Source organism: Antechinus flavipes, chromosome 2 (genome assembly GCF_016432865.1).
Source record: "Antechinus flavipes isolate AdamAnt ecotype Samford, QLD, Australia chromosome 2, AdamAnt_v2, whole genome shotgun sequence".
Lineage (NCBI taxonomy): Eukaryota > Metazoa > Chordata > Mammalia > Dasyuromorphia > Dasyuridae > Antechinus > Antechinus flavipes.
In genome coordinates, this window is record NC_067399.1 from 511,194,265 (window position 1) to 511,208,298 (window position 14,034).

Consider the following 14,034-nt stretch of genomic DNA (forward strand, 5'->3'; position numbering starts at 1 on the left):
TTGTGAACCTAGCCTTTTCCACTGATCTACTAATCTATTTCTTAGCCAATACCAAATGGTTTTGGTGACTGCTGCTTTATAATATAATTTTAGATCAGGTACAGCTAGGCCACCTTCATTTGATTTTTTTTTTCATTAATTCCCTTGAGATTCTCGACTTTTTATTGTTCCATATGAATTTTGTTGTTATTTTTTCTAGATCATTAAAATATTTTCTTGGAAGTCTGATTGGTATAGCAAAATAAATAGATTAGTTTAGGGAGTATTGTCATCTTTATTATGTTCGCTCGGCTGATCCAAGAGCACTTAATATTTTTCCAATTATTTAAGTCTGACTTTATTTGTGTGGAGACTTTTTTATAATTTTGCTCATATAATTCCTGACTTTCCTTTGGTAGATAGATTCCCAAATATTTTATGGTATCAACAGTTATTCTGAATGGAATTTCTCTTTGTATCTCTTGCTGTTGGGTTTTGTTGGTGATGTATAAAAATGCTGAGGATTTATGGGGATTTATTTTGTAGCCAGCTACTTTGCTAAAATTATGAATTATTTCCAATAGCTTTTTAGTAGAATCTCTGGGGTTCTCTAGGTATACCATCATATCATCTGCAAAGAGTGATAGTTTGGTTTCCTCATTGCCTACTCTAATTCCTTTAATATCTTTCTCGACTCTTATTGCCAAGGCTAGTGTTTCTAATACGATATTAAATAATAATGGTGATAGTGGGCAACCTTGCTTCACTCCAGATCTTACTGGGAAAGGTTCCAGTTTTTCCCCATTGCATATGATGCTTACTGGTGGTTTTAAATATATGCTCCTGACTATTTTAAGGAAAAGTCCATTTATTCCTATGCTCTCAAGTGTTTTTATTAGGAATGGATGTTGGATTTTATCAAATGCTTTTTCTGCATCTATTGAGATGATCATATGGTTTTTGTTTGTTTGGTTATTGATATAGTCAATTATGCTAATAGTTTTCCTAATATTGAACCAGCCCTGCATTCCTGGTATAAATCCTACTTGGTCATAGTGTATTATCCTGGAGACGATTTTCTGTAATCTTTTTGCTAATATTTTATTTAAGATTTTAGCATCAATATTCATTAGGGAGATTGGTCTATAATTTTCTTTCTCTGTTTTCAGCCTACCTGGTTTAGGTATCAGTACCATGTCTGTGTCATAAAAGGAGTTTGGTAGGACTCCTTCAATCCCTATTTTTTCAAATAGTTTATATAGCATTGGAGTTAATTGTTCTTTAAATGTTTGGTAGAATTCACATGTAAATCCATCTGGTCCTGGGGATTTTTTCTTAGGGAGTTGATTGATAGTTTGTTGTATTTCTTTTTCTGAGATGGGACTGTTTAGGATATTTACTTCTTCCTCTGTTAGTTTGGGCAAGCTATATTTTTGGAGGTATTTTTCTATTTCTTTTAAGTTGTCGAATTTATTGGCGTAAAGTTGGGCAAAGTAACTCCTAATTATTGCTCTAATTTCCTCTTCGTTAGTGGCGAGTTCTCCCTTTTCATTTTTAAGACTAACAATTTGATTTTCCTCTTTCCTTTTTTTAATCAGATTTACTAAGGGTTTGTCTATTTTGTTGGTTTTTTCATAGAACCAACTCTTAGTTTTATTAATTAATTCAATAGTTTTTTTACTTTCAGTTTTATTGATCTCTCCTTTTATTTTTAGAATTTCAAGTTTAGTGTTTGGGGGTTTTTAATTTGTTCCTTTTCTAGCATTTTTAGTTGCAAACCCAATTCTGGCATTTGGCCACTATATTCCTTGGTGTTTTGATTTTAGGATCTCTTTCAGTGGGTGATTGATGAATCCTTTCAATGTTTATTTTTTCCTCTGTTCCTATGACTTCTGGGCAGTTCTCTTTGATAATTTCCTGGAAAATAGTGTCCAGGCTCTTTTTTTCATCATGTTTTTCTGGAAGTCCAATGATTCTCAGATTGTCTCTCCTGGATCTGTTTTCCAGGTCTGTTGTCTTCCCCAGAAGGTATTTCACATTCTTTTCCATTGTTTGATTTTTTTTGGATTTGCTTGACTGATTCTTCTTGTCTCCTTGAGTCATTCAATTCCACTTGTTCAATTCTGATTTTCAGTGAAGTATTTTCTTCACTCACTTTTTAAAAATCTTTTTCTAATTGTCCCATTGAGTTCTTTTGTTCTGTGGAATTTTTTTCCATTTCGCCAATTTTGTTTTCCAGTTCACCAATCCTATTTTTCAAGATTTTACTTCTTTATCCATTCTCTCTTTAACTTTCTCCAGGCTCTTTTGCCAAGCCTCCCTCTCATTTTCCCAAGCTTCCCTCTCCTTTTGCCAAGCCTCACTCTGCTTTTCCCATTTTTCTTCTAGCTCCCTTGTGAGAGCCTTTTTAATCACTTCTATGAGGTTCATCTGTGCTGAGGAACAGATGATCTCCTCCTTTGGGGATTCACCTGGAGACAGTCTGTTTTTAGTCTCCTCAGGATTTAGAGTCTGCTCTCTATCTGTATAGAAGCTGTCAAGGGTTAAAGTCCTCTTCAGTTTCTTGCTCATTCTGTCTAATAATCAAAGACAAACTAGCAAAGAAAAACAGAAAAAACTGGAGTCTTTCTTTAGGGGGGGGGGCTGGGTGTGTTACCGAGCTTCCTCTCCAGACTGTGGGGGGCAGCAGTGAGGCACTAGCAGGACTGTGCTGCGCCTGTGCTCTGAGATCCCAGAGCGTGCTGAGTCACCTGGGTGGGGGGGGGGCAGGGGGCGGCGGCCAGGTCCTGAGAGACTCCAGCTGTTTGGGGTTGTATTCTTCAGCCCCTGTGTTTTTAGCTTCTCTGCTGGGCTGCTGACTTGCTGCCGGAGCAAAGTATCCAGTCCTGTAGCGAAGCTCTCCCCGCAAAGATGGCTGAGATCACTCCCCACCCCCTCTCCAGTCTGCTCCCGTGCTCTCACTGCCGCTGCCCTCAGCCTGCGCCCGATCTAAAACCGTCCCAGCCCTCCAGTAGAAACAGACCTTTCTTGGCGAATCTCAAGGATGGCTTCTCTTGGTAACTATTTGTGGGTTTTTTTTCAGTCAAGCATTAACTCAGAGGCTTGTAATGAAATGGATAGTGAGAGAAAGCGTGGAGCTTATGCAGCTGTGTGCCTCCTCTCCGCCATCTTAACTGGAAGTCCCCTAAATCTTATTAAAAATAATGACAAAGCATCTTAATAAAAATACAGAAAAATGTAAATAATTGGAAAAAAAGATTAACTTCTCATCAGAAGGCTCAACAAATATAAGAAAGATAAAAGTACTTTCTAAATCTACTTATGTATAAATCTATGTATTTTTTAAAATAAATTAAGAATTACCTTGTAAAGCCAGAAAACATGAAATTCATTCAGGAGAATTAAATGACAAAAATATCGAGGGGTAATTTAAAAATAGGAAAGAAGAGACCTAATAATAATAAATCTAAAATGATACTATTACAAAAATTTGGTCTTAGAAAAAAGAGAGAAAGGCTTTTAAATGAGCACTTTTAATATGCAACTTACAAAATAAAATAGATATAGCATAGTGTTGAATAAATCAAAATTCCCCAAATATTGGGGCATGGACTCATTATTTAATTAAAAACTGCTAGCCAAATTGGAAAACAATCAGGTAGAAATTAGGTATAGACTCATGTCTCCCACCATATATCAAGATAAGTTCCAGGGAGATACATGATTTAGACATAAATGATAATATCATAAATTTGAAAATCAAGTTGTTTGTGGATAAGGGAAAATCAGACAAGGGACAGAGTTCAAAGAAAATAAAAATAGACTGTTTTAATTAAATATAGTAAAAACTTTGCACAAAGAAAGCCAACATATTCAAAATTAGAAAAGAAACAATTAACAGGTAAAAAAATCTTCATAGCAAATTTCTCTGATAAAATCTTATAAAGCAGATAAAAATTTGTAAGAACAAGAAATGTTACACATCAATGAATGATCCAAAGATATGAACAGGTAATTTTCAGTTGAAGAAATCTAATCCTTGAATAAGTATATAAAAATGACCCAAAGTAACACATAATTATAACTTTCTTTGAGTTTTCACCAACTATCCATCAGATTTTCAAAACTGAGAAAAAAAAGGAAAATAGTTAAAGGAAAAAATGATCATTGATGTACAGTTGATAGTGGTATTAACAAAAACACTAGCTATTTTACTATGCCATTTGTAAATTATGATCTCAGACTATGTAGTCTAGTGGTTTTCATTGGTGAGGGAATTTCCTTTTTTATAACATAATTTCTTTTAAAAAGTTTTATTTTCTTCTTTTTTTAATTAAAGATTTTTATTTTTCAAAACATATGTGTGGACAATTCTTCAACATTAGCCCTTGCAAAACTATGTGTTCCAATTTCCCCTTCTTCCCCCATGCCCTCGCCTAGATGGCAAGTAGTCTAATATATATTAAACATGGTAGAAATATGTTAAATCCAATATATGCATACATATTTATACAATTGTTGTTCTGCACAAGAAAAATCCAATCAAACGAGTTAAAAAAAGAGAAAAGCAAAATAAAAGGAAAGCAAACAACAACAAAGAGTGAAAATGCTATGTTGTCATCCACACTCAGTTGTAGGATATTTCCTGATAAGTAGAAGGCAAAAAGGTCAGGAAGATCTTCAGTTGGCCATTTACTTCAATAACCATTTGAGACAAAAATTGAGACTGGTGTAAATGTTGTGATATAAAAGTGAATTACTGTTATAAATTACATTATGATGTCTATTAATAGATTGGCAATAATAAGGGAAATTGAGGAAAGAGCAGAGTCTCTTCTGCTCTTTTTTTTGGAACCTCTCTCATTCCTTAAGGTATAACCAGTACCTTTATCTCATGTTTTCTATTCCAAAATGTTCAGCCTGCCTCAATCTCTCACTTTTCTGAGGCAGCTACTTTTTCTTTTTGCCTATTTATCTTTGCCTCACATTATTTCTAGTTCATTTTTGAGGTTCCTCATCACTTCTTCCTTTCAGCTTATCTCTATCTCCCCATCTCCTCATCTCATATCATGTCACACAATACATATTTCTTCATTTTCTACTATTATTATCTAGTTCTAAAGAAATAGTTCTTCTCCTTGCCAAAATCAATGATTCAACATGCATCTATGATCCTATTATCTCTTGATTTTCCAGCAGTTTGCTTCCATTAATATTCCCACTCTCTCATCTTCAGCCTTTCCTCACTAATGGCAATTTCCCCACAACATATAAACATATATATGTCTCCCTCAGCCTTACAATTTTTTTCACTTACTTTAATAATCTTTTCCTATAGCTCTCCTCTCACTTCTGGCTAATTTCTTTGAGAAAACCATCTACATCTCGTGCATTCATTTCTTTTTGTCTCACTCTCTTTTAAATCATTTGTTGTCTCAATTCCAACTGCATCACTCAACTAAAAGAGCCCATTCCAAAGTTGCCAAAAACCTAATGGATCTTTTCTTAGTGATTATTTTTCTTGACCACTGCAGTTTTTTGAAAAAAAAATCAATATTTTACTTTCCCCAGCTACATGTCACAATTTGTTAAAATTTATTTTTTCAATGTTTGAATTCCAAATTCTCTCCTTCATTCCTTTCTAATTCTTTTTGAGAAGGCAAGCAATTTGAAATAGGTAATAGATATGCAATCATGCAAAGCCAATTCCCATATTTCAGGTTATGAAAGAAAACACAAACAGATATGTTTCAATCTGTATTCAGACTCTATCAGTTCTTTTGTCTGGAAAGCATTTACTATCATAAGTTCCTCAGAATTGTTTTGGATCATTATATTGTTCAGGATAGCTAAATTATTCACAGTTAATCATCATACAATATTGTTACTGTGTACAGTGATCTCCTGGTGCTGCTCATTTTATTTTTCATTAGTTCATGGAAGTCTTTCAAGGTTTTTCTGAGAGCATCCTGCTCTTCATTTATTATAGCACGTTGGTATTCCTTCACATTCATAGATGATAACTTGTTCAGCCATTTCCCAATTTATGGGCATCCCCTCGATCTCCATACCACAAAAAAGTGCTATAAATATTTCTGTATATATAGGCCCTTTTTTGTTTATGATCTCTTTGAGTGAGATAAATACGTACTATCAGTAATGTTAGAGCAAATCATATGCAGTTTTGAAGAAGTCTAAATTACTTTCCAGAAATGTTGGATTAGTTTATTTAACATGACCAATGATTCTTTCATGTTTCCAGTTTCCTGCATCCCCTCCAACATTTGTCATTTTTTGTTGTTGTCATATTAGCCAATCTGATAAATATGTAGTGGTACCTTAGATTTTTTATTTATTTAAAATTAAAATGAGAAAAGAATCAAGAACAGATTGTATCCCAAAGAAATCATAAAAAAGGGAAAAGGATCTACATGTGCAGAAATATTTGTAGCAGCCCTTTTTATAGTAGCAAGAAAATGAAACCTGAGTGGATGTTTATCAGTTGGAGAATGGCTGTTATGGTCTATGAATGTTGTGGAATATTATTGTTTTACAAAAAACAATAAGCAAGATGATTTCAAGAAAGACCTGAAGAGACTTACATGAACTGATAGTAAGTGAAGTGAGTAGAACCAAGAGAACATTGTACACAGCAACAATGAGATTATGTGATTATAAATTCTGATGGATATGGCTCTTTTTCAATAGTGATATGATTCAGGCCAATTCCAGTGGTCTTGTGATGGAGAAAGCCAATTATATCTGAGAGAGGAATATGGGGACTAAGTGTGGATCACAACATAATATTTTCACCTTTTAGGTTGTTTGCTTTCTTTTTATTTTCTTTCTTATTTTTTTCCTTTTTGATCCGATTTTTCTTGTGCAGCATGATAATTGGGGAAATATATACAGAAATGCACATGTATAACATGTATTGGATTACTTGATGTCTAAGGAGGAGGTAGGAGAAATGGAAGGAGAAAAAATTGGAACACAAGGTTTTATAAGGGTGAAATTTGAAAACTATGCATATATTTTGAAAATAATAAGTTTAAAAATTTTAAATATAAAAAAAGAATCAAGCACAGAAAGTATATGTCATAAACAGCAAAATTTAGGTTTGTTATCTGGAAATGCTTCTTAACAATGAGTGACATCCAAAAGTATAATGAGCTGCCTCAAGAAATGGTGGATTCCTCTTCCCTGAAGGTCATCAAGTAAAGGTTGGATGACTAATTTTCAAATATATTTTAGTGGGGCTTCTATAGATTAGACACTATGGCTCCCTAAAGTCCCTTCCAGTTCTCAGATTTTATGACTTGATTTATATGATTCTAGGCCATGTGCGATGAGAAGTTATACTTCTGTGCTGATAAAGGATATTTCATAGGCACTGCCAATTTTGAGTGTCACTTCAAAAATAACTGCTGTTGGGACTTCCGGTTAAGATGGCGGAGAGGAGGCTCACAGCTGCATAAGCTCCACGCTTTCTCTCACTATCCACTTCATTACAAGCCTCTGAATCAATGCTTGACTGAAAAAAACCCCACGTATAGTTACCAAGAGAAGCCATCCTTGAGATCCGCCAAGAAAGGTCTGTCTTTACTGGAGGGCTGGGACGGTTTTAGATCGGGCGCAGGCTGAGGGCAGCGGCAGTGAGAGCACGGGAGCAGACTGGAGAGGGGGTGGGGAGTGATCACAGCCATTTCTGCGGGGAGAGCTTCGCTACAGGTTTGGATACTTTGCTCCAGCAGCAAGTCAGCAGCCCAGCAGAGAAGCTAAAAACACAGGGGCTGAAGAATACAACCCCAAACAGCTGGAGTCTCTCGGGACCTGGCCGCCCCCCCCTTTCCCCCCCACAGTGACTCAGCACGCTCTGGGCTCAGGCACACACAGTCCTGCTAGTGCCTCACTGCTGCCCCCTGCAGTCTGTAGAGGAAGCTCGATAACATACCCAACCCCTCCCCCAAAGAAAGACTCCAGTTTTTTCTGTTTTTCTTTGGTAGTTTGTCTCTGATTAATAGACAGAATGAACAAGAAGCTGAAGAGGACTTTAACCCTTGACAGCTTCTACACAGATAGAGAGCAGACTCTAAATCCTGAGGAGACTAAAAACAGGCAGTCCCCAGGTGAATCCCCAAAGGAAGAGATCATCTGTTCCTCAGCACAGATGGACCTCATAGAAGTGATTAAAAAGGCTCTCACAAGGGAGCTAGAAGAAAAATGGGGAAAGCAGAGTGAGGCTTGGCAAAAGGAGAGGGAAGCTTGGGAAAAGGAGAGGGAGGCTTGGCAAAAGAGCCTGGAGAAAGTTAAAGAGAGAGTGGATAAAGAAGTAAAATCCTTGAAAAATAGGATTGGTGAACTGGAAAACAAAATTGGCGAAATGGAAAAAAATTCCACAGAACAAAAGAACTCAATTGGACAATTAGAAAAAGATTTTAAAAAAGTGAGTGAAGAGAATACTTCACTGAAAATCAGACTTGAACAAGTGGAATTGAATGACTCGAGGAGACAAGAAGAATCAGTCAAGCAAATCCAAAAAAATCAAACAATGGAGAAAAATGTGAAATACCTTCTGGGGAAGACAACAGACCTGGAAAACAGATCCAGGAGAGACAATCTGAGAATCATTGGACTTCCAGAAAAACATGATGAAAAAAAGAGCCTGGACACTATTTTCCAGGAAATTATCAAAGAGAACTGCCCAGAAGTCATAGGAACAGAGGAAAAAATAAACATTGAAAGGATTCATCGATCACCCACTGAAAGGGATCCTAAAATCAAAACACCAAGGAATATAGTGGCCAAATGCCAGAACCCTCAGATGAAGGAAAAAATATTGCAAACGGCTAGAAAAACCCAATTCAAGTATCAAGGAGCCACAATAAGGATCACCCAGGATCTGGCAGCATCCACATTAAAAGATTGAAGGGCCTGGAATATGATATTCCGAAAGGCTAAGGAACTTGGTATGCAACCAAAAATAACTTACCCAGCGAGAATGAGCATCTTTTTCCAGGGAAGAAGATGGACATTCAACGAAGTAAGTGAATTTCATCTATTTCTGATGAAAAAACCAGAACTTAACAAAAAGTTTGATCTACAAATATAGAACTCAAGAGAAATCTAAAAAGGTAAAGATTAATCTTGGGAACTATATTTTGACTATATAGATGTATAAAGAATACATGTATACCTTGTTCTAGAAATTGATGTGGAAAGGACATTGTATCAGAAAAAGGGTAAAGTGGGGGTAGTACATCTCATGAAGAGGCATAGGAAACCTATTATATCTGAGAGAAAGAATGGAGGGGGATGAATATAGTGGGTATCTTACTGCCTTCAGAATTGGCTTTAAGTGAAAAATCTTAAGACATATTCAATCTATGGTGAAACTTCTCCCACCTCATTGAAAAGTGAGAAGGGAAAAGTGAAAAGGGAAGGAATAAGCTAAGCGGAGGGAATACGGGAACTGGGAGGGAAAGGGGTAAGATAGGGGGAGGAACTCTAAGGCAGGGGGAGGGATACTAAAAAGGGAGAGCTGTGAGAAGCAAGTGGTGCTCACAAGCTTAATACTGGGAAGGGGGGGAAAGGGGAAAGAAGGGAGAAAAGCATAAACGGGGTTAACAAGATGGCAAGTAATACAGAATTGGTCATTCTAACCATAAACGTGAACGGGGTAAACTCCCCCATAAAGAGGAAGCGGTTAGCAGAATGGATTAAAAGCCAGAATCCGACAATATGTTGTTTACAGGAAACACACCTGAAGCGGGGAGATACATGCAGGTTAAAGGTAAAAGGTTGGAGCAAAATCTACTATGCTTCAGGTGAAGTCAAAAAAGCAGGGGTAGCCATCCTGATCTCAGATCAAGCTAAAGCAAAAATTGACCTAATTAAAAGAGATAAGGAAGGGCACTATATCTTGCTAAAGGGTAGCATGGATAATGAAGCACTATCTATATTAAACATATATGCACCAAGTGGGGTAGCATCTAAATTCTTAAAAGAGAAACTAAGAGAGCTGCAAGAAGAAATAGACAGTAAAACTATAATAGTGGGAGATCTCAACCTTGCACTCTCAGAATTAGATAAATCAAACCACAAAATAAATAAGAAAGAAGTCAAAGAGGTAAATAGAATACTAGAAAAGTTAGATATGATAGATCTCTGAAGAAAATGTAATGGAGACAGAAAGGAATACACTTTCTTTTCAGCAGTTCATGGAACCTATACAAAAATTGACCATATATTAGGACATAAAAACCTCAAACTCAAATGCAGTAAGGCAGAAATAGTAAATGCATCCTTTTCAGATCACGATGCAATGAAAATTACATTCAACAAAAAACCAGGGGGAAGTAGACCAAAAAATAATTGGAAACTAAATAATCTCATACTAAAGAATGATTGGGTGAAACAGCAAATCATAGACATAATTAATAACTTCACCCAAGAAAACGATAATAATGAGACATCATACCAAAATGTATGGGATGCAGCCAAAGCGGTAATAAGGGGAAAGTTCATATCTCTAGAGGCCTATTTGTATAAAATAGAGAAAGAGAAGGTCAATGAATTGGGTTTGCAATTAAAAATGCTAGAAAAGGAACAAATTAAAAACCCCCAGTCAAACACTAAACTTGAAATTCTAAAAATAAAAGGAGAGATCAATAAAATTGAAAGTAAAAATACTATTGAATTAATTAATAAAACTAAGAGTTGGTTCTATGAAAAAAACAACAAAATAGACAAACCCTTAGTAAATCTGATTAAAAAAAGGAAAGAGGAAAATCAAATTGTTAGTCTTAAAAATGAAAAGGGAGAACTCGCCACTAACGAAGAGGAAATTAGAGCAATAATTAGGAGTTACTTTGCCCAACTTTATGCCAATAAATTCGACAACTTAAAAGAAATAGAAAAATACCTCCAAAAATATAGCTTGCCCAAACTAACAGAGGAAGAAGTAAATATCCTAAACAGTCCCATCTCAGAAAAAGAAATAGAACAAACTATCAATCAACTCCCTAAGAAAAAATCCCCAGGACCAGATGGATTTACATGTGAATTCTACCAAACATTTAAAGAACAATTAACTCCAATGTTATATAAACTATTTGAAAAAATAGGGATTGAAGGAGTCCTACCAAACTCCTTTTATGACACAGACATGGTACTGATACCTAAACCAGGTAGGCTGAAAACAGAGAAAGAAAATTATAGACCAATCTCCCTAATGAATATTGATGCTAAAATCTTAAATAAAATATTAGCAAAAAGATTACAGAAAATCATCACCAGGATAATACACTATGACCAAGTAGGATTTATACCAGGAATGCAGGGCTGGTTCAATATTAGGAAAACTATTAGCATAATTGACTATATCAATAACCAAACAAACAAAAACCATATGATCATCTCAATAGATGCAGAAAAAGCATTTGATAAAATCCAACATCCATTCCTAATAAAAACACTTGAGAGCATAGGAATAAATGGACTTTTCCTTAAAATAGTCAGGAGCATATATTTAAAACCATCAGTAAGCATCATATGCAATGGGGAAAAACTGGAACCTTTACCAGTAAGATCTGGAGTGAAGCAAGGTTGCCCACTATCACCATTATTATTTAATATTGTATTAGAAACACTAGCCTTGGCAATAAGAGTCGAGAAAGAAATTAAAGGAATTACAGTAGGCAATGAGGAAACCAAACTATCACTCTTTGCAGATGATATGATGGTATACCTAGAGAACCCCAGAGATTCTACTAAAAAGCTATTGGAAATAATTCATAATTTTAGCAAAGTAGCTGGCTACAAAATAAATCCCCATAAATCCTCAGCATTTTTATACATCACCAACAAAACCCAACAGCAAGAGATACAAAGAGAAATTCCATTCAGAATAACTGTTGATACCATAAAATATTTGGGAATCTATCTACCAAAAGAAAGTCAGGAATTATATGAGCAAAATTATAAAAAAGTCTCCACACAAATAAAGTCAGACTTAAATAATTGGAAAAATATTAAGTGCTCTTGGATCGGCTGAGCGAACATAATAAAGATGACAATACTCCCTAAACTAATCTATTTATTTAGTGCTATACCAATCAGACTTCCAAGAAAATATTTTATTGATCTAGAAAAAATAACAACAAAATTCATATGGAACAGTAAAAAGTCGAGAATCTCAAGGGAATTAATGAAAAAAAATCAAATGAAGGTGGCCTAGCTGTACCTGATCTAAAATTATATTATAAAGCAGCAGTCACCAAAACCATTTGGTATTGGCTAAGAAATAGATTAGTGGATCAGTGGAAAAGGCTAGGTTCACAAGACAGAATAGTCAACTATAGCAATCTAGTGTTTGACAAACCCAAAGCCCCTAACTTCTGGGAAAAGAATTCATTATTTGATAAAAACTGCTGGGATAATTGGAAATTAGTATGGCAGAAATTAGGCATGGACCCACACTTAACACCATATACCAAGATAAGATCAAAATGGGTCTATGACCTAGGCATAAAGAACGAGATTATAAATAAATTAGAGGAAGATAGAATAGTTTATCTCTCAGACTTGTGGAGGAGAAAGAAATTTGTGACCAAAGATGAACTAGAGACCATTACTGATCACAAAATAGAAAATTTTGATTACATCAAATTAAAAAGCCTTTGTACAAATAAAACTAATGCAAACAAGATTAGAAGGGAAGCAACAAACTGGGAAAACATTTTCACAGTTAAAGGTTCTGATAAAGGCCTCATTTCCAAAATATATAGAGAACTGACTCAAATTCCTAAGAAATCAAGCCATTCTCCAATTGATAAATGGTCAAAGGATATGAACAGACAATTTTCAGAGGATGAAATTGAAACTATTACCACTCATATGAAAGAGTGTTCCAAATCATTATTGATCAGAGAAATGCAAATTAAGACAACTCTGAGATACCACTACACACCTGTCAGATTGGCTAAGATGACAGGAAAAAATAATGATGAATGTTGGAGGGGATGTGGGAAAACTGGGACACTAATGCATTGTTGGTGGAGTTGTGAACGAATCCAACCATTCTGGAGAGCAATCTGGAATTATGCCCAAAAAATTATCAAATTGTGCATACCCTTTGATCCAACAGTGTTTCTATTGGGCTTATATCCCAAAGAAATACTAAAAAAGGGAAAGGGACCTGTATGTGCCAAAATGTTTGTAGCAGCCCTATTTGTAGTGGCTAGAAACTGGAAAATGAATGGATGCCCATCAATTGGAGAATGGCTGGGTAAATTGTGGTATATGAATGTTATGGAATATTATTGTTCTGTAAGAAATGACCAGCAGGATGAATACAGAGAGGACTGGCGAGACTTACATGAACTGATGCTAAGTGAAATGAGCAGAACCAGGAGATCATTATACACTTCGACAACGATATTGTATGAGGACATATTTTGATGGAAGTGGATTTCTTTGACAAAGAGACCTGAGTTTCAATTGATAAATGACGGACAAAAGCAGCTACACCCAAAGAAAGAACACTGGGAAACGAATGTGAACTATCTGCATTTTTGTTTTTCTTCCTGGGTTATTTATACCTTCTGAATCCAATTCTCCCTATGCAACAAGAGAACTGTTCGGTTCTGCAAACATATTTTGTATCTAGGATATACTGCAACATATCCAACATATAAAGGACTGCTTGCCATCTAGGGGAGGGGGTGGAGGGAGGGAGGGAAAAAAATTGGAACAGAAACGAGTGTCAATATAAAGTAATTATTAAATAAAAATTAAAAAAAAATAACTGCTGTTGGAAAAAATGGGACATATAATACGGAGGAGATTTGTTTTAATAAATGAATAAAAGATTACTTTTAAAGTTTATTTACTATTTGTCAAGCACTGGGGATACAAAAATAAAAATGGAGATAGTTTCTCCCCTCAAAACCTTTGGGTACCTCAGCTCAAGGTTTATATAGCGCTATAATTCCAATGAACTCAAAAAAAAAAAAAAAAGAAAACAATCCAGATCTAAAGTAATTAAATCTTCAT